A 24,971-nucleotide genomic window follows, 5' to 3' on the forward strand; every position below is an offset into this window, starting at 1 on the left:
ACCAGATAAAGCCTGAGTGTCTGGATTAAATTTCAGGAGGAAGTTTTGTCTCACAGAGGGTGGTGACGCAGTGGAACAGGTTGCCCGAGGAGGTTGTGGATGCCCCATCCCTGGACACATTCAAGGCCAGGCTGGATGTGGCTCTGGGCAGCCTGGTCAAGTGGTTGGTGACCCTGCACTTAGCAGGGGGGCTGAAACTAAATGGTCCTTCTTGACCCAGGCCATTCTATGATTCTATGATTCTACGATTTGGGTGCCAAAGCAGATCCATAAATGATTACCTAAATCCTCTAAATGAAATTTACTTTCAGAAATAGTGGGCAACTCTTCCTTCTGTTGATTTATGAGATGAGCTATGGAGCCGAGTATTTTTAATAATCAGCTCTGCTAGCACATGAATAAAGGAGCAGAGGTTTGGTTATCCATGCTTAGAGAGTAAGTTTTATCACGTTCTTTTTTATTCTCAGGGTAGAATCGAAATTATTCAGAGTGCAGTATTGTTACTCTTTTTAAGTGCTAAGCAAAAGAAAATAAATAAATACTTTTATGTATGTTGAAATTTGTCTTTAGTTAACCACCATTAATCAGATGGACCCATCTCTCCAATATTGCAGCACAGTGTTTGTGAATAAGGCTATGGGTTTTGCTTTCAGTCTATCTTCAATACATTAGAAATTTGATAAATCATTTGGTACAGATACTTGGCTGTCTTTATTAGATATAATTAATCATTTAAAGAACATTCCTTTTTCTCTATTTAATTCACAATCCTGAACTTAATGATAACTTCAAAACAGTAATTATATGACTTGCAAACAGATTATTCATCCTTTGACTTGGCCCTAAACTGTTCTTCATGTTCTATTTTCCTAAGCATTCTTTCCTGTCATGGGAAAAGATTTCTGTCTTGTGATAAGAAAAGGCATTACAGTTAATTGAGTCCCCCTCATCTCTTTTTTTTTTCCAACCACCCTCATAACATGGCTTCTCCAAAGCAATTATAAATCCACTTTCGTTTGATAACATTGCATTACAAAAGATTATCTTTGTTTGGATTACTCTTAGTTTCCAACAGCAGAGCTGAGTCAACAACCAATCCCAGTGGGGTATTTTAAACTTAACTAAGGACTTTGCATCACTTCCATTGATTCTGTGTTTGGCCTCATCAGTGCAGCAGATTGTGCTCTTCTGAAGTGGCATGCACTGCTCCTGATGTAGATGCTCTTTAAAATATACAGTCTTGCGGCATGTTACCAAGAGCAAATGGGAGGCAACCTTTGGGAAGCTCAATGCCTCCCAGTGAGCTGCATTCAAACAAGTCTATTAAAAAAAAAAGGAGAATGCAGATGTAATAAAAGTAGAAAAATAGTTATTTCCACTTCAATAAACCCCTGAGCATAACATTTTGTCTTATAAGTATTGATTAAGTGTATTCTGCCTTGATAAAAGAAGGAAAGATGTCCCCTATCCATTTTTACATGAACTGTTCATGTTTAAGCTGTGGAATGAATTACTATCCTAGCTCTACTTTCAGGAGCAGCATTAGTAATTATTTGTGTTCCTATGGATAGTTTCTTTCTCACAGAGTTTTTCAGCTTTGAACAGTGTTTTATTAATTTGCACTGGAAATTGGTTTTCCACTCCATTGTCTCCATTTCCAAGGGGGATGCTCATGAAAAGTCCTTCACAGAATCATATAATCATTAAGGTTGGAAAAGACTTCTAAGATCATCAAGTTCAACTATCCAGCTACCACCAATATTGCCACTAAACCATGTTCCTAAGTACCACATTTCCCTGTTTCTTGAACATCTCCAGGCACAATGACTTCACCACCTCTCTAAACAGCCTGCTCCAATGCCTCACTACTCTTTCTGAGAAGAGAAAATCCAACTTGAATCTCCTCTTGTGCAACCTGAGGCAATTGCCTCTTGTCCTATCATTGTTGCCTGAGAGAAGAGGCCAGCCCCCACCTTGCTACAACCTCCTTTAAGGTCGTTGTAGAGAGCAGTAAGATTTCCCCTGAGTCTCCTTTTCTCCAGACTAAACAATTGTGTAGGGTCTCCTTCCTCATGCTCCACGGGTGAGCTGCTGTTCCCTGCCATAGGTGAAAGAAGGAGCTGCTGGCAGGGCTGCTGCACTGGCACATTGCTCTGAATTCTCCCGCACAGCTGTGCACAGTTTGACCCAGTTAACACCCAATTTACCTCTGTATAATATAATACCTCCAGACAGATTTGCTTTCCTGTCTGCCACTCCTGCAAAGCTCTTTCATGCAAGGGGCACAGAATAAGCCTTAATCTCTCTCCATCATTTGGACTTTTCAAATCATTTCAACCTTCCCATTTACGTAAATGTACAGAGCCTGAAAGTAGGATGCTTTCGTCTTGGGTAAAGTCTGCAGCATTTGCTGTAAAAGAAGACTGACTGAAATCATTTCCATAAGAAAGGATGTATCCAGCAGTACATTATTTCACATTATACTGTACTCTCTATTGATTTCTTTACTTTCTGGTAAGAAAGAATCAAAGTTTTCATAGACAGCAAAAATAACCAGTCTGTGTTTTTGAAGTAGGACAAGACAGTGGTTGATGACTTTCTCTTTTCATATAGCTTCTCAATATTCTATAGGCATATCTCTGAGCGGAGGCAAAGTACTTTAAGAGCAAAGTTCTTTCTAGGCCTCAGGGCAAACCCAAAACATTCAGGTTGGATTTGGCTTCATATTTATCCTCTAAAGCTCAGTGCATACTAAAATCTCCGAAAGACACCAAAGTTTTTTTTCCTTCTTCTCTATTTTCCTTGGCAACTAACCACATTTTACATAACCGCATTATGTGCTTCACAGTAATATATGAGATTTCATAAATGATATAAATGGCCTCATACAAATTCAAAACAGTACAAGAGTCAATAAACTTATATTGCAAGGTCTCCAGATTGGAGTAGGGAAATATCTGAACCTTCAAAAATTATTTTTTTCCTTTAAAAAAATCTCCTTTTTTTCCAGCTTCCCTAAAACATAGAAATTTGGATATATTCAATTACTTCACTGAATGAGTTCCCTAGCTTTTTCCTGATATCTTCATTATATTATTTTTCCCCTCGTTTAACATTATTACTTATACACACACATATTTAAGTAGATCTCAAATTGGTTTTATAGTGCAACAGATATGCTATAGAGCATATTATTTAGAATGGTACATACTTCGGCTCTACTGGTCTGCAAATAATTTATGGGGAATTATTCAAACCTAATTAATGTAATTCAAGTGATGCTGAAAGAAAATCTTTGTCTTATGATCATATTTATTATACATATATATTACTGAATTATCTTTATGTTTATTTTCAGTGGTTCAGTTGGTGCTGGGTGGTCTGCTTGTTATGACATCTGTTAAAAAACATATAAATTCAGTTATAAATTTTAATATATTTGAAGGATAGTTGAAAAATTTTTATCACTTTGTTTTTCTGAACATTTTTTCATAACCATCATCCAGAGGCTGGCTCATATGAGATATATTCTCCTTTGTGTTCATCTTGGCTATTCTGCTATTCTTTGTATTCCAAGTTACTGCGTTCTTAGAAAAGGCCTCCTAAATATGAGAAAACTGGATTTTTTTTCTTGTTGACTCACTTTAGAGCTGTGTGTAAGAAACACGTGACATTTTGTGGCCTGATCCTATGCCCAAAGTGGTAATGAAAAGACTCTTGTTAGTCTGAACAAGCATGGATCATGGTCTTCAGCTCCTTGTTTTCAGACTTCAGAAAGCAGCCTGGAGTCAAGCTGTAATTTTGTTTAATTGAGCCATTTAAAAACAGATAAGCCCCACAGTCTTCTTTTTCTTCCAGATCCCACATGTGTGTAATTTGATAATTTGTTGCCTTCTGCCTGAATAATTGAGGGTAATAATAATTGTTTTTGAATGAAATCACACCAAAAAGTTATCTATTTACAATTTTTCATTTTAAAGGAGATGAAATGAAATGAAACATTGGTGAGGAGTATTCTCACTGTATGAGCTACGTAAGAAAAAAATGGTGGAAGTTATTTATATCAGTTTCAGATTTTCAAGTCTGGTGAAAATATCTGAAAATTCTTTGACAAATATTATTCATGTGTACATCTCACAAGCCTGAAAAAAGGAGAGGCAAATGAAATGTATGGAAGCAGTTGTCTAAATCACCCAGATAGAATGTGGTTTGTCTTTTGATTTATTATTCTGAGGCAGAAGGGTTGTAAAAGTTCCAGGACTCCTGTTATTCTTTCTAAACTTTCCTAAAACAGAGCTGTGCAGTGAGGGGTAAAACAGACATTTCTTTGTCTGGAAGCATCAAAAGTATCAACTACCCCAGTACCTTCCACTCATTTTAATTTATGCTTCTTAAAAATCTCCATTGTTTTATTTTGCTCATCATGCTGCCCAAACTCCAGCTAAGCCTCTTCAAGTGCTGTCCTTAAAGTGTATTTTCTGAAACACCTGGAAAAAAAGGTTGTTCAGGATTTTATCAAATGCATGTGAATAACATTAAAACTTCGGACAAAATATTAAATAAAATCAACACATTCTCTGGAGATTTTATTTCTCTTTGGTACTAACTCTAGCTTCTCCTGTAGTTACACTCTTATTCATTCTATTTTTTTGCTTTACCTCCATCTCGCTGAGTTATGTCACACTACCCGTATAGTGCTGCATTACATACATCTGCTAACATCCAGGTAGACAGCGAGACATTTTCTTCAACTTGAATAAGATGAATAAAATTCAGTCTAGTACTTTTATGGAAAAATATGCCTTTTGGGGATGTTAGTAAAGAATGAGATCTGTCCAAGAATTTGGGAGAAATGGAAAGAGATGGAGAGAGAGAATATATAAGCTTGACATTCACACAAATTCAAATAAAGAGAATTCTTTTTAGAAACCCTTTACCACAACTTGCAATTTTGCTGAACTGGACATAAAGAAAACTCTTTGCAAAATTATTTTGCTTCTACTGAAGAATTTGAATGTGTGCTGTAGTGCCTCATATTTTACTAGCATACACATATTGTTACAGCAGCAAAAATTCAAAGACATTTCAAGGCAATTTTAATTTTAACATTTTATATATATTTATATATATGTGTATGTGTATGGATGTGTGTTTTCAATGCAGAATTGAAATACTGCTAACAGACCAGTGATGAAATTGAATGCACTAATAAACAGGCACAGCCTTTAAAGTTGCCAAAATTAATTCAGCAGTATCATACAACTTTGGCATAGGGATGGCAATTATACAATTACTTTAAAAGTAAGTCTCTATTTACTTCTACAGCATATTTGATTTTACCACTTAAAACATGAAAGCAGTTTTCTGACTTCCAGCCTTTCAACTCTGAGCATGTCATTTAGACATCTTGACATAATGTACTTTAGACAGCTAGGGAGCTTGTAGTTATTTCCACAGGCTGCAGAATGTTTTGTGTGCTGAATTCCTGCTGCTGCTCTGCGCATCACTGCCATGAGCTCAGAGTCCAGCAGGTGTCTGCAGCCCCACACTCCACTCTCTGGTTAGAAATAGGGTTTTAAAGAAAAGAAATTGTCCCAAAGCTGCTTGAAAGGGTTGTCTCTTTGAAAATATGCTTTAAGGTCAATAACTGTGATGCTGTTGTTTTTCCACTGCATAGGTTCAATAAAATGTCCGCATTTTATTTCTAGCACTGGGATTAAGTGGCAGTATGTTGATTTAAAACCCAAGTTAATTAAAAAGTCAAAGTTGGATTGGACTCGTGGTCCATTTTTCACTAGATGAAAACTTAGAGAACACAAGTTTTTGCATTCTTTTAGATATGGACATACAGATTAGGGTTAATAGTGTTTGCATTCTGCTAGTAATTTACTCATAGTCACTAGATGCTTATGTATACTTTCAGTTACCAGCATACCTTTTCTTTTATATACTGTTTTTATATTAAATACATGATTTTTAAGTCTCATAGTAAATCAGGCCAGAAGCTTAGCAAATAAGAGAAACAAGATGCATACAACAGTTTTATAATTGAAGAGCATGTTCCTGCAAGACAAAATGTGAATAATTTCTGAAGTTAATTGGCTTATTCATATAATTAAAGTAACCTAGGTGCTTAAGCTTTGCCAGTGATTTGCCAGTTAAAATAACCATTATAGTAACTACTGGAGGCAGCTCAGCTGAGAAGTGAAACAATAAAAAATGAAATGACTCAGTTATGGTGTTTATTATGCAGCGTATTAAACCCATGACCACTGCAGGCTTACTTTAAATAAGGGTGCACTAAAGGGAGCTCACAGAATTATAAAAATGAATATTAAAATGCTATGCTATAGGTTACAGTCCTGTTCTAAATTGTTTCCAGCTTTCTTTGAAAAAACGGGATATAGGGAGCAGATGAGAGGCATTTTTTTCCTATTCATTTTTTTCTGTTATTAATGTAATACAAGATTTAAATTGCAATATATAAGACATTAGATATCGGATATTATTCTATAATGTAGTACATGAAATTATAAAACGACCTTTGCTTTGTTTGGTATGTCTGATTCCATAAGTTAGTATCCTTTTTCCTCTCAGTATTATATGCTGCCTATAGATGGCACTAACTTCTTGCTGTTTCAGAGAACCCAGGAAATAGCTTCCTGAAATACTCAGAACAAACTTCTTGGCAATTTTTATCCCTTAATCCAGAAGTGACAAAATAAAATGGCTCTAAAACCATTAAATATATACGTGTACATATTAAATCCCCTTTTCCCCATCCCTCTTTTTTTTTTTTTTTTTAAATTAGGATTATAATGACTTTTAATAGAGGATCAGAAAGCTACGCCAGCTCCATATTTGTTACCAATGTTTTAAAGACTCCACCTTCTGAAAGTAAGTGAAATCTACTTAAAAAAGGAATAAAGGTGCTGTAAAATGTAGTTCTGTGCTGGCAATATGGATGTACTACTATAAAATATTGATCAAAATACGTCTTTTCAAAAATTAATATAACATCATCACATATCTCTTCTTCTAAAATTTTATTTAGATACAATTATACTAAAGTTATTGTGTTTGTGCATATAAACAAGTATATAATCATTAAGGTTTGGCCTTTATAAATTGTGCACAATGAATAACAAATATCAGGCACTTTAAATACTTTTCCCAATTATGAAGTGCTGTGACACTACTTCTCTTGTTAACAATGATTTCTGCTGTTAATCCCAATTTAAATTAAATCTGTTCGTATGAATGAGAACAGAACAAGGCACAGTTCTCAAATTCCCATATTTTTATTGGAATTGCAATTACGAATAGAAATAAACTGTTTCATTTTGGAACTTATTAATAGTGTACAAGAATGCTATTTATTCATTAACATTTGATAAAGATTTTTTTTATCTTATCTGAAAAGAACACAACATACAATGTGTGCTGTCCATGTCAGAATGTTGCCACTTTGTCTAACTGTTTATAACAAAAAATGAAGAAATTGAAAAAAGAAAGAATAATTTCCTTTCTGACTCTGGAATATTTCTAGAACTGACTTTTATTTGCAAAAGATATAATTTGATTCAGTGCTTTCCTACCACATTTTTTGTGAAACTAAACCAATCCTCCCTGAACTCTTGTATAATAGAGTACAAAAAACTTGTTACAGTTAGTATTCAATGAAAAAGACCTCACTATGCAAACATTATTAACCTCTTGTGGTTCTGAGTTGGAATAAACAGTTGTGGCTGGGAATATAAGATCCAGGCTCCTTCAGCAGAGACCAGAGGGATTTTTTGGCACAACAAATCTACTAAGGATTGACACAGAAGAAAACATACTGAATGTATTCATTTGTGTGCTAGTGGAGAGACCTCCAAGGCATACCATGAATTAAAAAAATCTGTGCCATTTTTTTTTCATAATTTAGTGAAAATATTCTGTTTATGCTACCTGACTGCTACTTATTAGGAGCATAGTATCCAAAAATATCCCCTCCCCCCAAAAAAAAAAACCAAAAAAAAAAACAAAAAAACACCCTTATGCAGGCCACACTGAAACATCAAATCCAAATCTAGATGCAAAATTTAGAAATAATATCCATTTATTTTGCTCTTAGCTGTAGTTTAAGGAGATATACTGTGGTAGAATTTCTAGTGAATCTCTACTGCTTCCTTCCTAGCCATCTAAATTATTTTAGAACTCTTTCAAAAAGTCATTACATTATTTAATGTTTCATTTTAAGGTGAGAAACTTCAGTAATGACTTTAGCTTTGATGTTCCATTAGGAAGAGCTAAGACCAATGAATAATTTCTAAGCATTAAAATAATTCAAATGACAGTGAGCCAGGGAACAAAGGGGAACAGAGCTGGTTTGCAAAGTCACGTCTTTGGGATAAGGAAGTACTGAGCTATCTAAAAAAATGTTGAAAGCAAACAAAGAAACAAAATCTTCTTTAGCCTTTTCCAGGAACTGAAAATAAACATACAGAGATCCTTAATCCTCTGAGTTTAAATGACAACAAGAGAAAAAGTGGACAGCTCAACAATGAACATGAAGCCAAGGTTGGAAACAACCTAATGCTATCCCCAGGAGTGGAGTAATAATTTGTCTGACATTAAAGGTGATGATAGAAATGTTGTAAAGGCTGGATGGCTGGGGAAATGAAAGGGAAAACCTTGAGGAAGAACTAAGGCTCAGGAATTTAGGTACTTAAACAGGGAACTGGTGATTAGATATCACTATCCTAGGATACTGAAAGATTTAGTACATGAAACCACAAGTCAAGCTATAAAGGATTTAAATTACTCTAGCCATTTATTTAAATTGCTACCATGTGACTGAAGAGTAACAAATAGAACACTTGTGCTAAAAGCAAGATAAGGAAGCCATCAAGGCACTACAGATCCATTAGTCTAACTTAGTAAATACAGGCTATGCTTGAAATGAGAGAATCATTAAGGCCATGGATATAAATGAAAATATGGAGATAAAATGCATTACAGATTTACCAGGTTAAGCTGATGAGTATCCATGGTAAAAATGATTTTCTGCTCTAGAGAAATGCTGATCTGAACTTAAGCCTGAGCTTCATACACTAATAAAAAATAAATGATTGAGGAAAGCATGAAGGCACAGATTAGCAGAAAAACAAGGAAAAGAATTAATTTTGACACCAAGGAACCATTAGGCTCATGGAGTCCTTTTAAGATAATCTTTAGTATTGATTTTATGTTATTTTTTTGAAAATGAAAGTGGCACAAGAAGTGAGTTTAATTAAACTTGTTGATGTTCAGGATTAATCTAAGCTACAAGCAGAACTGGAATATTGATGATAGTTAAGACTGGAAGATGAAGCCCAGCACAGGACCAGCAGGATATGATTTAAACTGAGGGCTCCTGAATCACATAAGACAGACAAAAAAATCTTTTTTTTTTTTTTTTTTTAGTAGAAAACTGTGTGAATATGATTATTAGTCACATAGACACAAAAAGAGTATGACACAAAATATTAAGTAAAATATGTATAGAATTCTGCAATTGAGGCCTTGGAGACAATATCTATAATGTATATTCTTATTTTCATGTACTGAGATATGCATTATCATAGAATCATAGAGTGGCCTGAATTGAAAAGGACCATAATGATCATTACAACCCTTTAGCTTCAATGCCCTGCTATGTGCAGGGTCACCAGCCATTAGACCAGGTTGCCCAGCCACATCCAGCCTGGCCTTGAGCTCATCCAGGGATGGGGCATCCACAACATCCTTGGGCAGCCTATTCCAGTGCATCACCACCCTCTGTGTGAAAAACTTCCTTCTGATATCTAAAAACCTAAACCTAAAATCTAAAACCTAAACCTCTCCTGTCTCAGTTTAAGACCATTCCCCCTTGTCCTATCACTATCCCCATAAACAGTTGTTCCCACTCCTGTTTATACACACCTTTTATGCACTGGGTGAGGTCTCCCTGGAGCCTTCTCTTCTCCAAGCTAAACCAGCCCAGGTCCCTCAACCTTTCCTCAAAGGAGAGGTGCTCCAGCCCTCTGACCATTTTAGTGGCCCTCCTCTGGACCTGCTCCAAGAGCTCCCCGTCCTTTCTGTACTGGGGGACCCAGGTCTGGACACAGTGCTGCAGATGGGGCCTCACAAGACCTGAATAGAGGGGGACAATCATCTCCCTCTCCCTGCTGGCTACACCTTTTTTAATACAGCCCAGAACACAATTGGCCTTCCGGCAATTGGCCTTCCGGGCTGACAGGGTTGGCCTTAAGGGCTGAAATACTGAAATGGAGGAAATACTGAGAGGGACTACTAGATTGAGGAATGAAGTAAGTATCATAAGTTTCTATCTGATTAATTAATTACTACGTCAGTTAACTAGCCAAATTCATTGTTTACATGGAAACAACAATAGATACAAAGAAAACAATAATACCATCTGATAGAAAAACATTCTTGGCTACAAAAAAAAATAAAATTAACATAGTCATCACCATAAACTGTATTTTTGCCAGCCACGAATTAGAGCTTGCATGTTGTACATGTAAAAATTTGCCCCAGCAGAGGTGAAGTGCTATCTATGTCACCACTGCTGAAATACACCACCCACTGCCTCACTGTGATCACACCCACTCTTTATTCTCCATGAACATTTACCAAGAACTGATGAATGTCAGTGGGTGAACATTTACCAAGAACTGATGAATGTCAGTGGGTGCCATTTTTTCCACATAGAGGAATTCAGTGACACACCTTTACTTCATCTGCACTTTCATGTCTGCCCTTCTACTGCCATCCACTGCACAGCAACAAAATGTCATGGAATATTGGGAAGGTTAAGCCTTTACTGCCATACTACCAACACCCACCTCTAACATCATGGGCCAATACAGTAAAATAGGAGGCATTACTTTCGGAGCAGCTGTTGAGTAGCAGGAATCATATGCTTATTCTTGATAATATGTTTAAAAGAAAAACAAGAGGATAACTAAAAAAAAAAAAAAAAAAAGGGATATTAACAGAAAATCAAACAGAATTTGATTTACCATCATGCATCTACTGTGAAAATTAGAAGAAAGTTTCTATCCATCACTAGAGAGAAACTGTAGACCACATTTTTAGTAGAGATACTGTGGCTAAAAATTCTAAATCATTTTAGGACAGACCTTTGCAGGTTTATAACAGATTGTATTACAAGTAATTAACCATAGTTAACTGAATTTGATGGACCAAGACGCCACTTCTCCCTGCATATGATGATAGTTTAAGTAACTGATATGTTCTGCTTTTGCTCCAGGTCCACAGTATTTGCTCATGTGTAAAAGCATGGATGTATCTCCTTTCTGTTCAGTAAAGTACATAAGACTGTTATTTCTGATTCTTTTCAACAGGACTTAAATCCAGGTTTCTTTGCCAGCTTCTCAGACATTGTGTCTGTATGTACACACATTGAAGATATAAAAATATCGTTCCTACAAATACTGAAAAATTATAGATGATGCTTCTAAAATAAACAACCTACTTATGAAAATGATTGTGGTTTTTTTCAGTAATTATTATATTTGTCGGTTTGTCAAAAGCTCAATTTAAACTGTTTTCAAAATAACGAGAAAGCAGTGAGTATGATTTATGTAAGATTTATTAAAAGTGTAAGCAAATGTCCAAAACTTTTGTGATTCTGTTGATCTTGCTGAATTTTCATTTGCAAGAGATAGGAACAGGTTGTTCAAAGCAACTTATTTTTCATGTTTCTTTGAGTGTAATCTCTTTTTCAGAAGACAATAATGATTTGAAATAATGACCATGAAAGATGCAATGCTGCTAATGTTCTCAGAACCTGAAACATGTATTGATAAAACGGAAATGCTCTGGGGGAAATTTATTTCAGTTGCAATTCATTTGGTTCCTGCCATAATTGGACAAAGGAGTTGAATAGCTGCCAGAGAAAATGAGAAGTTGAGCATTCAATCACCACCTCTGCAATTCCAGAATTTTAATTGCATCGCTCACTGTGAGACTTTGGTGGGGGGAAGATAGGGGGGGGATGCTGTGAAGACGTGTCATGAGTATTGTATTGCTGACAGAATCTTTTTTTCTTATTCCAGACATCTCAATCACTGCCAAATGGTGCAACCTCACTTGGAAGAGCATGTCTTGGGCACGGACATCTCCTGCATCAGTCACTGGGGAAGTGCAGGCAAATTATGCAATGAAGAACGCTATCGTGGATCTTCAGTTTATGTTTAAGCATTTAAATGAAGATGAAGCTTTCGTGTGCACAAATTGCAGTAGTAGTGTTCTGCTCTCTCATTTGTAAGTACTTGATTGAGACGTTTGGATCAGATTGACAGGTCAGCTAGTTAATTTTGTAGACACCACTGTCATAAATAAAATTAGTAGCTAACTGCAGATGCATAAAACTTCCTCTGCTCTATCTTTTCTCTGGAAAAGCTGTTGGTGCTTTGTTATAGCCAATGAAGTTTTCAAAGCATTGAGATACCTGACAGGTGACTAAGGCCTAAGACCTGTCAAGCTTCAAAACATATTCTCCTAGTTTAGTTAAAGGTTCTAAACCAAAATATATGCTTAGACATGAAATACGACCGAGAACAAGAGTGTAATCCTACTTAGGCTGTTGTGTTTTGTGTAGGATAATTGCTTGAAGGAATGAGAGCTGGTTTCCCATCTCTGTGTCAATTAATTTTCTGTTCTGACCACTAAATCAGTATTTTCTAACCTGAAGGAGCTACATCTGGGGGAGAGGGGCCAAAAAAGGAAAGGCGGAAATGATGGAAGCTTTGTTTCTATTTGCTGTGATGGAGGAGGCCTAGCTGTGTTGCAGTGTCAAGTGCAAAGAATGGTAAGGAACTTCTGTAGTCTATTTTCTGGGTGATGTCGGGATATCTCTGAGAAGTGCGTGCGAGAAATTTTCCATACTAGGATGCTGCTCAGCTACAACATGCAGAGTTCTGCTCCTGTGCTCCTGGTGAGTGATCCCACTGCTGAACTATTGACTAACAGCTCCTCTTGTGTGTGAAACAACTTGATGGGCTTCTGGCAATTGACAGAATGAGTTTAGGATTGAGAATCTCTGAGGATACTAGGATGCTAACAAGAAATGCAGCTTAAATTACCCTTTCTTTCAGCAATATCTACCACACTGACAAGCTAAATCTCTAAAGGAAATTTTGAGCCCCCAGTTGTAGAGCAATATCTCTGTGTTGAAGTGGCAACTTTGAATGGTCTGCATTAGAAGATCATCTAAAATTTATCTCTTTTAAATCCCCTAGATTCTCCTATGAATTTAGTCTTTTGCAGAATTTTAGGAAGGGTGCTGTGCACACTGAGAATATTTGTTTAAAAAATGCAAATTTAAGTGCCATTTAGTACACTTTTGAAGCCAAATGTGCATTCTTCAAAACGAATTTCAGCCAAAGTTGAAGATGTTCTATAGGAAATTCAGACAAAATTCAGCAAGTTACTGCATTACAGAAGTGTCCTAAAATTTTGCCAACAGCTAACAGATACGTTAAACCTTCTGCAGTCTCGTCTGTATATGAAACAACTTAGGAAAGAGCTTTTCCTATTAGTGTTGTGCAAAAAAAAATCTATCCCAAATTCTCAGTTCAAAGGCTTTCATGAAATGTGTGGATGTGGCAATGAGGGACATTCTTTAGTGGGCATGATGGTAATGTGTTGATGGTTGGACTAGATGATTTTAGTGGTCTTTTCAAACCTTAATAAATCTATGATTCTATGACTGTCAGCGGCACGTACTTCAGGTAACACTAAATGTTTAAATTGTGAGTTAGTTTTATATTTTAACTTTAGGGTTCATTAAAAAAAGCAGTGGAATTGAGCACATCTTCTTACAAGAGAAATTATCAGCAGGAATGTGTGTTTTTCAAATAAAACTTTCTTACCTCAAAATTTACCACTATAATTATATAAAACTTTATTACACATGCTACCTTCCTCTTATTGTCTCAGAGCACTATTTTTCAAATAAATACAATGACAGACCTGCTTTAAGATGTTCCTTACATGTATAAGTAAAAGAAGCACACTTAAAGTAAAAAGCAAAGCAATAAAAAGGGTCCATGAAGTAGCATCTTCTAAATCCCTCATGAAATGTTTCCTCTGTTTTACTGACTGCTCAGATTTAAAGGCATTTGAAAATAGACTCAAGAGCTCATGGCTATGTTCTATTCTGGTCACAATAGATATTTTTTATTTCCCCTTTTACATCTAAAATATATAGGAATCTCACTGTGAATTTGCTTGTGTAAAATCCTTATTCTCGGGACAGTATTTGTCTGGCTTCTTACACAGGAAATATTTGTAGCAAATATTTGAATGAAGACAGTAGCTGAAATATTTCAGCGTCAGTCATACTTTTGTCATGTGACTAAGACACATTGTGAGATTCTGACAGGTAATAAAGGTGTACGAAGCAAACTAATAAAGCCCAGTGTTTTACTTTTGTAATTGCTGGCGTACAACCATTTCTTAGCTGTTGTGGGTATTATAAATAGAATCACATGTATTCTGCATCCTTCATACATTTAATTTTTTGAAAGTGGAACTCTTGCTATAACCTGATTAGCTAAAGGATGTCAGAGTCACCGAAGGACAATAAGTGATTGCTTGGGCTCATTTGAGCCCATAAGGGAAAACAAACACTCTTGTTTTATGCAGAGAGCTGGATTGACTGATGAAATGCTTGATGGATTTGGGTGGGAAGTGCTGAGTACACCCAAGTTTGACAAGTGGAAGAAGGATTCATTTGAAGGTGCCTCTGTGTTGCACTACCATATTTTACCTGAGACATGCTGGACTTGCCTGTGTTGAGCTGTTATTCTGCCAACTGTGAGTACTCTTTCAGTTGGACTGATGTTTTCCTTTCATTGTGGTTTTGTCGTATGTAGGGAAATAAACTGCTCCTATTCAAGTACTGATAAGTAACAAAGGGCAGTTCTGATGTAATTAGAATTTAAATGTACTGTAATGTATTATTTCCCATTATTCTGATTTAATCTGTTGCAAGTTTTCTAATTGGCTTGATTCTGATGGTTTGTTGCCATGCTTTGAAATGCTATGCAAAATGTATTCAGCCCTGTAGTCATCAGAGGTGAAAATCACTTATGTGAGCTTCATGTTTAAAGTATGTGGTCTGTCTATTCCTCCTCAGAAAGCTGGAAAAACTGAATTTTTTTTCTGTGTAAATTCTCTATGTAAATAGGGAGAAGAGAGCAATTCATATAGCATATGAAAGACACAGCTTATGAAACTGGCTAAATTGATCAATGTTGTTTCTCCCACAGGATTGTTTTTTTTCCCCATTCTCTTGGGTGAACACAGTAAAAGCAATTTTGTCAGCAGGAGTTCTTATCTGTCATAAAACCTGTTTGCCTGTGTTTTACTTAAGACATGTGACTCTCCTGCATTGCAAGTGTTTTCCCTCAAGCTCATTTCAAATGGATTTTAGTACTGGGAATGACTGATGCATGGTTCTTCCAGTTTTAAGATCTGCTCCTATTGGAAATGTTTTGTGTTGCTACAAAACTCCTGTGACCGAATAAAGGGTAAGACAACAAAGTAAAGACGAAAAAGACCTCAGTGAGGTCAAACATACAAGTATAGATACATATGCATTTATAGTTATTAATTCCACCAGATACTGTTGTGGGCAGCAATCCTTATCCTTATAACAAAGCTGAGGAAGTGTGGGATAGATGAGTGGACAGTGAGGTGGGTTGAGAACTGGCTGACTGGAAGAGCACAGAGGGTTGCCACTGCTGGTGCAGAGTCTGGCTGGAGACCTGTGACCAGTGGTGTCCCCCAGTGGTCTGTGCTGGGTCCGGTCTTGTTCAACATCTTCATCAATGACCTTGATGAGGGGATAGTGGCCACCCTCAGCAAGTTTGCTGATGATACGAAGTTGGGAGGATTGGCTGACACGCCTGAAGGCTGTGCTGCCATTCAGTGAGACCTGGACAGGCTGGAGAGCTGGGCAGTAAGAAACCAGATGAGGTTCAACAAAAGCAAGTGTAGGGTCTTACACCTAGGGAGGAATAATTGCATGCACCAATACAGGCTGGGGGATGAGCTGCTGGAGAGGAGCTCTGCAGAGAGGGACCTGGGCATCCTGGTGGACGACAGGTTGGCCATGAGCCAACAGTGTGCCCTCGTGGCCAAAAAGGCCAATGGCATTCTGGGGTGCATTAAGAAGAGCGTGTCCAGCAGGTCGAGGGAGGTGATCCTCCCCCTCTACTCTGCCCTGGTAAGGCCTCATCTGGAGTACTGTGTCCAGTTCTGGGCTCCCCAGTACAAAAAAGACAGGGATCTCTTGGAAAGAGTCCAGCGGAGGGCCACAAAGATGGTGAAGGGCCTGGAGCATCTCCCCTATGAAGAAAGGCTAAGTGAACTGGATCTGTTTAGCCTTGAGAAAAGAAGACTGAGAGGGGACCTGATCCAGGTTTATAAATATCTGAGGTGTGGTGGCCATAGTGGTGAGGCCAGTCTCTTTTCAGTGGTGCGTGGAGACAGGACGAGGGGAAACAGACATAAGCTGCAGCACAGGAAGTTTTGCACGAATGTGCGTAAGAACTTCTTCATGGTGAGGGTGACGGAGCACTGGAACAGGCTGCCCAGGGAGGTTGTGGAGTCTCCTTCTCTGGAGATATTCAAGTCTCGCCTGGACGCCTACCTGTGCGACCTGGTGTAGGGAACCTGCTTTGGCAGGGGGGTTGGTCTCGATGACCTCTAGAGGTCCCTTCCAACCCCTACAATTCTGTGATTCTGTGAATTGCATAACCACATAAACAATCAGCAGAATTAACTGTTCACCTGAATGTTGTTTGTCTTCTGATCATCAGAAATTTGGTTTCAATCAGGATAAAGAAATAGTTAAAATATGGAGAGATCAGGGGAACTAATGCAGTAGCATTTAAAGTATGGTGCAAAAAAAGAAAAAGAGAATTAAGAAATAATTCTTATTCTAGGTCCTCCATACCGCATGTTTGAGGATTGCCCCTTCTGTGGCGGTTGCTCCTCCCTCTGATTATGAGGCAATGTCTGCATCAAGCTATTGGTTCCTCTGCAGTCAATCTGCATGCGAGAGCACAGAGAGACTTAAAAATTAATGGGTTAGCTAATGGTTGGGTAAGAGTAAGACTGGGACAGAAAGAGATTGCTCAGTGCCTGTCATAGGCAGTCATTGTCCAGCAGATTTGGTGATGCTGAAAGCTGTGCCCTCCTGAAGCACTATGGCAGTCACCACTTACTGCCTGGTGATACCTCCACTAAAAAAATAAGACTTAGTGGCTCCCAAAACCTAGTCCCAGGCCTTAATTATACACCTACTGAGACACAGCATGGATGTGGCTGTTGGAACCCTGTTGCTCTTTGGATTACAAGCAATTCTAGGGGATCATGGCATAACAGTTGGAGTTATTGTGGGTTTGCTGTACACCCCAAGAAACAAGCTATGGCTATTCACCAGTGAGAATATCTTACTGTCTGGTGCTGCACAGAAAAGTTCCCTGAATGCTCAGAGCAGTAACAGAAGATCTTTGTTGTAAAATCACAAGAAACCTCTTTCTGGCACCCAAGAATATTGCACTGCAACTGCTTTATATGCCAAATATGTCTCCCATGTGGACATATTATAAATCATCTGTGTTTTATTAGAAAAGCACTACCAAGCTCTGACAAAGGGTACTCTCAGTAGGTTCGGTTGTTTGTTCCTGTCTTAAAAGAGGAATGTTGAAATCAGTTGTGTGAGCAGGAATTCCTGGCAAAACAAACCCCCAGGAATGCTGGAGACATAACTGTTTCTCTCAGCTAAACACTGCAGGGTCTTATTAAACTAGACCAGCCAGTACCAGGGCAACTGCCCCAAAACTTGAGTTAATGGCCAAAAAAAAAAAAAAAAGCATTTCATGCAGAAGATATAGTACAGCAGTTTCTCTTCAAGGGGCACATACCCATAGAGAGATGGGTGCCCAGTACTTACGGAAGCCAGTAGAAATCCTCCACTTGGCTTCAGCAGTTTTGGAGTGATATCTTTATCTGCCCGAATAGCTATTTATTATAAGAAAAATATTGAATTCCCACAACACTGGCCTTGCTTTCAAGGCAGCAACACCTAATTCTGAGCTGTTTGGAAGTTAAGTGCCACATGGAAATGGGTACTTAGCACCTGGGGATTGCAGGCTAGCCTCTGCCTCAAGTTATTCTGGACTAATTTATGCTGGTAATACATGAGCTCAGAATCAGTCTCTTGCTTCGCCTTCACTTCTCTTGCCTTCCCTTTTTTCTTTTTTATCCATTTTTCTAATTCCTCTGCTGTTAACCTGAGCAGTCTGCTTACAAACTAGGTCTATGAAAACTACTGACAGATTCACACAACTGCCAAATGGAATGACGTCAGTGGAAGAGGTAGAAGCAACCGCTTAAATTCAGTATAGCTTTTAATCAGAGTGCAGGAGAAAAAGTATATAGTATATCAGTATAAATCTATGTTGATTCCCTTGAATCTCAGAAGATCACCTTGAATTTTGGGATGAAAGCATCAAGAATGAAGCCTGTCTACTTTGTTATTGAAAAGAGCTAATACAGCAGAGATAACGAAATTTAGAAATGGGATTTTTATTTTTTTTCTTTCACAAAAGACTGTAAATTCCATTGGAGTTTTTCATAGTTAAAATAGCTTTTGAGGGGCAGATTTTATAAAACCCAACATAGTCTTGCAAAATTTTTGTGAGAAATAGGAGTCCTCACCTTTCAGTGAGGACTTTCTGGCTTTAACACATTCAGTAACTATCATGAAAGTGCAACTCCACTGCAGAACATAGGAAAAGCAATGGGCTTTTGGTTTACAGCAATGTACAGTAAGTACCATCAATTCTCATAGAGGCATAGAACTACCTTTTACAAGGACATCTTTTTGGATTGCTATCATGGATTTTTTTTTCTTTCCCAAGAATAATCCAGAAAGCAATTATTCTTTCAACAAAAAGAGTTAAGATATTTAAAACTTCTTTCCATTATGTATGAAGATGAGGCCAAAATAATTCGAGGGAAAAAAATATTCTCTTAAAAATGTCAGAAGGTACTCCCCAGTTGAAAATACGGGATTCTGAGGTGGGAAACTTGGCCTCTAAGTCTTGTCCTGAATGAAACAAACCAGGAGTTTGGGATATAGGTTTCTACCTACATGATGTATGTAAAAATTTGGCTACAGACTTCATGATTTTTGATTAAAAAAAAAAAGCTTAATCTGGTTCTGATCATAGAACCATAGAATTGTTCAGGTTGGAAAAGACCTTAAAGATCATCAAGTCCAACCGCAACTTAACCATACTACCCTAGCTCTGATAACCCTCCACTAAATCATGCCCCCGAGCACCACATTCAAATGGTTTTTAAACACATTCAGGAATGGTGACTCAACCACTTCCCTAGGGAGCCTATTCCAGTGCTTAACAACCCTTTCTGTAAAGGAGTATTTCCTGATACCCAGTGTAAACCTCCCCTGGCACAATGTGAGGTCATTTCCCCTTATCCTGTCACCTGCCTCTGGTGAAAATAGACCAGCCCTGCTCTTGCTGTAATCACCTTTCAGGTATTTGAAGAGAGCAGTAAGGTCTCCCCTCAATCTCCTTTTTCCCAGACTAAACAGCCCCAGATCCTTCAGTGTTTCCTCATAGTGCACATTCTCCAAGCCCTTCACAAGTCTTTGGACCTGCTCCAGCACCACAATGTTCTTTCTGTACTGAAGTGCCCAAAACTGATAAGTATCACTTTAAGAAATAATTTCTTGCCCTGATGTATTTTGGCAAATACAAAATCTTTAAGAAATGACAATTTTCAACAGAAAATTTAAAAAAAATGCTAAGGATCATCTCTGCCTAAGTTAACAAGCTATAATGTACAAATGTAGGTATCTAGTAGTTGAAGACAAATTCTTGGGTTAAAGAATAATGATTATTTTTTATTACTGCCAGGAGTTCCGTGTATTTAATCTTTTGTGAATAGAAAACTTCAGTGACATGTGAAAGCCAAAATTCTAAACTTGCCTTGGAAAAGCAGAGGAGTAGTACTTGGAAAAAAAAGAAAAAAAAGAAGGAAAACTAACACTTTTTCTTCAGAAAGTATGAATAAAACCTGCTCAGAACTGCTAGAGTAAATCACTCCCCGTAGCCTTATGCTCCATAGAAAAGAGTTTACATCAGAACCCCAAGAAATATAGAGATGTCAAATTCTTTTTTTTTCTCCAGAGGAAAAGGATGTTTTTGTGGAGTTCCTAAATTTTCTCAGCCTGTCACTCAAATAATGTTATTGGCAAGCTAGGCATGCTTTTCCAGTGCTAACGGAAGAGTGCCAGGTGGCAGCTAAGGAAGGGAAAGAGCAGAGAAAAGAACTAAAAAAGCAGTAACTAGAGAAGTCTGTGGCAGAAATTCTTCCACCATGCACATTATTTTCCATAGCACTTAAAGACCTAATAGTTTGTAGAGGATGGAAATAAAAAATTCTTTCTGACAAATGTAACTCAATAGAGGAAAACATACATGCATCATCATCTAATTCATGCTTAGTTTGCAGCTTAGCATGGAATTTCTGCTGAAGTGCAGCTTTACTGTCACATGTTCAAATTTTGCTTCTGAAATTGTTTTTTCACATGGTTTAAGCTTTTTCTGAAACTGGAAATCATGTTGTTCTGAAATTATAAAAAAAACTTGCAATGTGGTTTTACAATTTCTTCAACTTGCTCTGGGCTTTCCCTGTGGTAACTCTCAAAACATGTCCTGCACAAAATTAAAATAGAAGGTACGAAGGCATTGCTACAAAGGGGAAAGAATCATCAAAACCAGTAGTGACATTTCCCTCTTCCTAAAGCACTCTCGGGAAGTCTCCCACTGACAGTACTCCTTGCTGATGAAGGTAGGATGCTCTTGTTACCAAGTGACAGGACTGTCACAGAATATCTCATTTCGGAGCACAATAGTGGCGGTAGTATCTCAAGTCTGAATGAGCTCTTTGAGTGCCATCTCAGTGTTTTCCTTCTCATGGCTGGAGCAAATCTTCAGGACGAAGTAAGCAAATGGAGCATTTAAACAGTCCAGAAAACATAAGAAGAAGCCACATACTATTTTGAGAGCATCCATAGTGCTTCCCTGTGCTTTTTTGTTTGTTTTTTAAATTTTAAGAATATTCCTGAAGTGTTTTGACTACATCTATGAACAGCCACTTGGTAAGAGTTGCTCCAGGAGTGTTTGCATGCATCTTCAGCGCTTGCATGTTCCAAAGTTGCTTATCCAGGGAGTGATAAGCAAGTTGCTGACAAGCACGTTACCAGGAAGTATCCAGGAAGTATTGGTTTTTCTGAATGCATTCTGAAGAAAGTGCAGGGTAAGATCACCTTTTATAAATCTTCTGTTCTTAAAATACAGTAAAAGAATCATTCAAGCAATAAGCTGAGAATAATTTAAAAATAAGTAAATATAGTTTTATATATATATATTTTAAAGAAACTATTAAAAACACTGTTTAATCAATGGATATACAGATGGTAAATATATATATCCAGGAGCTTGGCTAATAAAATTTATATTGGAGGAAATGAGAGAAAGTCACTCACCCTGTCCTGGGCTCACAAGATAAACTCCTGATGAAGCAAATCTCCAGAGAGATCCTACCCCACTGGCAGTCAGCTCTTAAATGGGTCTAGGAGAGGTGGAGCCAGGCTCCACCCCTTCCTGCAGCACAGGTGAATTGCCTTCACCTGTGCTCCCGTGGCTGACTCATTGCTCGCCTCAAGTGATCAATCAAAGGTTCAGGCCGTGGTTCAGCAGCCCCATACAATCACGCAATATCTCCAAGATAAAGCTTAGTGTCCAAAAGTTGTTGGTATAATGGTGGAAAAAGGCAAAAAAAGAGCTGAAGCCTGAATACTGACACTGCACAAATTCAACTGAGAAATGAAGGGTGTAAAGGAGCAATGGAAATGATTAATAAGTAGAATACATATCAAGGGAACTGTTAGATCTCCTGTCACTTGATGCCTTCAGAAAGGACTTTTTTCCCCAAAATAGGTGTATTAGCAAAGCACGAGCTATTGAGTTTACTGAAGTAGCTACTAGATGAAGTTTTATAGCTGGTATAATACAATCAGACAAGGTAGGTGATCTAATGGTCCATAGTTTTAAAATATATTAGTGTGGGGGTCTGAACTTACTGAATGCATTTATTGAATAAACAGTTTCCTTAGAAACCTGTGGGAATTAGGCACCTAGAGCCCCATAAATTTAAACCTTATTCAGTGTATTTTCCTGTCACATCTGTCCAACTCCTCTGCCTCTTCTTGTTATAAATGCAGAATAAAACCCTCCTGATAAAAAGCAGAATAATATTCTAAGTATTTTACGCTTTCTGAAACTCAGTGAATTCCTTTATTGACTCAAAACAAAATGTTTCTTAGTACAAGATCAATAAACTGAAATTTGGTCATGTTTCCTAACACATACTATAAGCATACTTCTCAGTATTGAAGTACCTTCTCTAACTTTCAAGCTATTCCAATCTTGATACTACTTACAAAAAAAAAAAAAAAAAAAAAAGTTAATGATTTCCTTGTGTCTTTTCCTTTTCTTCAGACTTGACAAGTTGGTGGCAATGCTGTAAATTAAAACCTGCAGGCAGTGAATCTTGTCAATTCTCTGTGGCTAGGTAATATTTCTACATTAACGTATGTGAAATGTAGGAGGGATTTTTCATGTTATTCCACCCAGCAGTCTGCTGTCACCTTTTGTCCTTTCCTACCACCACTGGCAGTGAGAGTTCCATGGGAAAAAGTCCAAGCTCAGAGTGACACGAGACCATTTAGTAGAGGGCTAAAATGCTCTGAATCAAGAAGAGAGTTATATATTGGGAACATGTAGGTGTTAGGTACTTTCCTGAACGTTTTTGGTCTTCAGCTCCTTAAGTGTTTAAATGTCTACAAAGACCTGCAGTGTAGTGCTTTGCTGCTGTTAAATCACTGTCACAATCTGAGGTCCATTCTTATCTGTCAGTCCACAGCTTGACTGTGAAGATATTCTCAGAGCACATTAGTTATAACATTGAACATGAGCCAGCAGTGTGTCCAGGTGGCCAAGAAGGCTAACAGCTTTCTGACTTGTATCAGAAATAGTGTAGTCATCAGGAGCAAGGAGGTGATCATCCCTCTGTACTCAGCTCTGGTGAGGCTGTACCTCAAGTACTCTGTTCAGTTTTGTGCCCCTCACTACAAGAAAGACATTGAGGCCCTGAAGCATATCCAGAGAAGAGCAACAAAGCTAGTGAGAGGTCTGCAACACAAGTCTTATGGGGAGCACCAGAGGAAAATGGGATTGTTTAGTCTAGAAAAAAGGAGGCTCAGGGAAGACCTTATTGCCCTCTGCAGGGATCAGCCTCTTCTCCTGAGTAATTAGTGACTGGAAGGGAAATGGCCTCAAGTTGCACCAGGAGCAATTCAGGCTGGAAAAATCATTTGAGCAATTAATACACTGGAACAAGCTGCCCAGAGAGGAATTGAAGTCACCATCCCTGGAGGCTTTCAAGAAACACAGAGATATGACACCTTGGGACGTGGTTTATTGGGCATTGTGGTGATGGGCTGATGGTTGGATTAGAATATCTTACTGGTCTTTTCCAACTTCAATCATTCAATGACAGTATATATTGCTGAGACTAAGTTGAAGGGACATTGTCTCTGACAAATAACAGGAAAAACACTGGCTTAGATACACATGCTGTGAGAATTTAATCACTTACCACTGCATGTTTTGAAAAACATTTCTTCTAGTGCCCAGCTTCATGCACCTTCTGTCTAGGAGACAGCATTTCAATTTTAACAGCAAGGCTTATATGTTTAAGAGTGTTTAAGCGAACGGTCAAGGTTAGGGCCTAAAATTCCTAAAGCTTCTTGAAAAATATGTGATCACATATACAGGAAAGTTGCCATGCCATTTCACACTAGACTTTAGCAGTGTTTTCCTAGGTAAAAAATTATCAGGTTTCTCGGCACTCTGACTCTTGCATTGTGTTTACATGCTAGCAGGATTCTTTCATGAGAGTTGTACTTCCCAGCGACAAGACAGAGTGAAAAATCTTCCTTATAGCCAGGAGAATGTCTTGGAACACTACACACCAGCTCCAGGCTTCTGCCATCCGAATGGAGGGTTTTGTTCAGGTGTATTTTTTTCACCACTATTGCCCAGGATGAATCCCTGGAGCATTATCAAGAGACAAGATATAGTATTATCTCTGTAAAGCCTTTGCCTCTATTTATTAGACCAGTTTGTTAATGTAAACTAAAATTAACTAAAAAATAAAGAAAAGTCATCATTAGATGCGCACTAAAGATAGCCAGTTAAAAATAAACATCTGAGAGACTTCATTCTTTTTTTCTCCTGATATTGGGGCAGACTTGAAACAAATTAAATGATTCATGAGTTCATCCTGGCTGGATGTCAGTATTTTTTTCCTGATACAAAAAGGTTAATGAGCTGGAAAGTGGTGAAGAAAACATTCTAAATGCTAAGTCTGCTTCCAGCAGAAGTAACTTATGTGCCAGTAATTTCCCTTCAGAGCTGCTGCGCTCTATGGTGTCAACAATTAGGGACTGATTATACACGGATTATCAACACAACGGGCTGCATTGTAATGCTCTTTCAAAAGTATTGTTAGAACTTCCATAGAATCACCACAGTTGGAAAAGATCTCTAAGATCATCCTGTCCAATTGTCCTCCTATCTCCAGTATTTCCCACTAAACCATATCCCTCATCTAAACATTCTTCCAGGGTCAGTGATTCTACCACCTCCCTGGGCAGCCCATTCCAGCATCTTGCCACTCTCCCAGAGAAGTAGTATTTCCTAATGCTCAACCTGAATCTCCGCTGGAGATTCCCCTAAGGGGTT

Source organism: Meleagris gallopavo, chromosome 4, assembly GCF_905368555.1.
Source record: "Meleagris gallopavo chromosome 4, MGAL_WU_HG_1.1, whole genome shotgun sequence".
In the NCBI taxonomy this organism is placed as follows: Eukaryota; Metazoa; Chordata; class Aves; order Galliformes; family Phasianidae; genus Meleagris; species Meleagris gallopavo.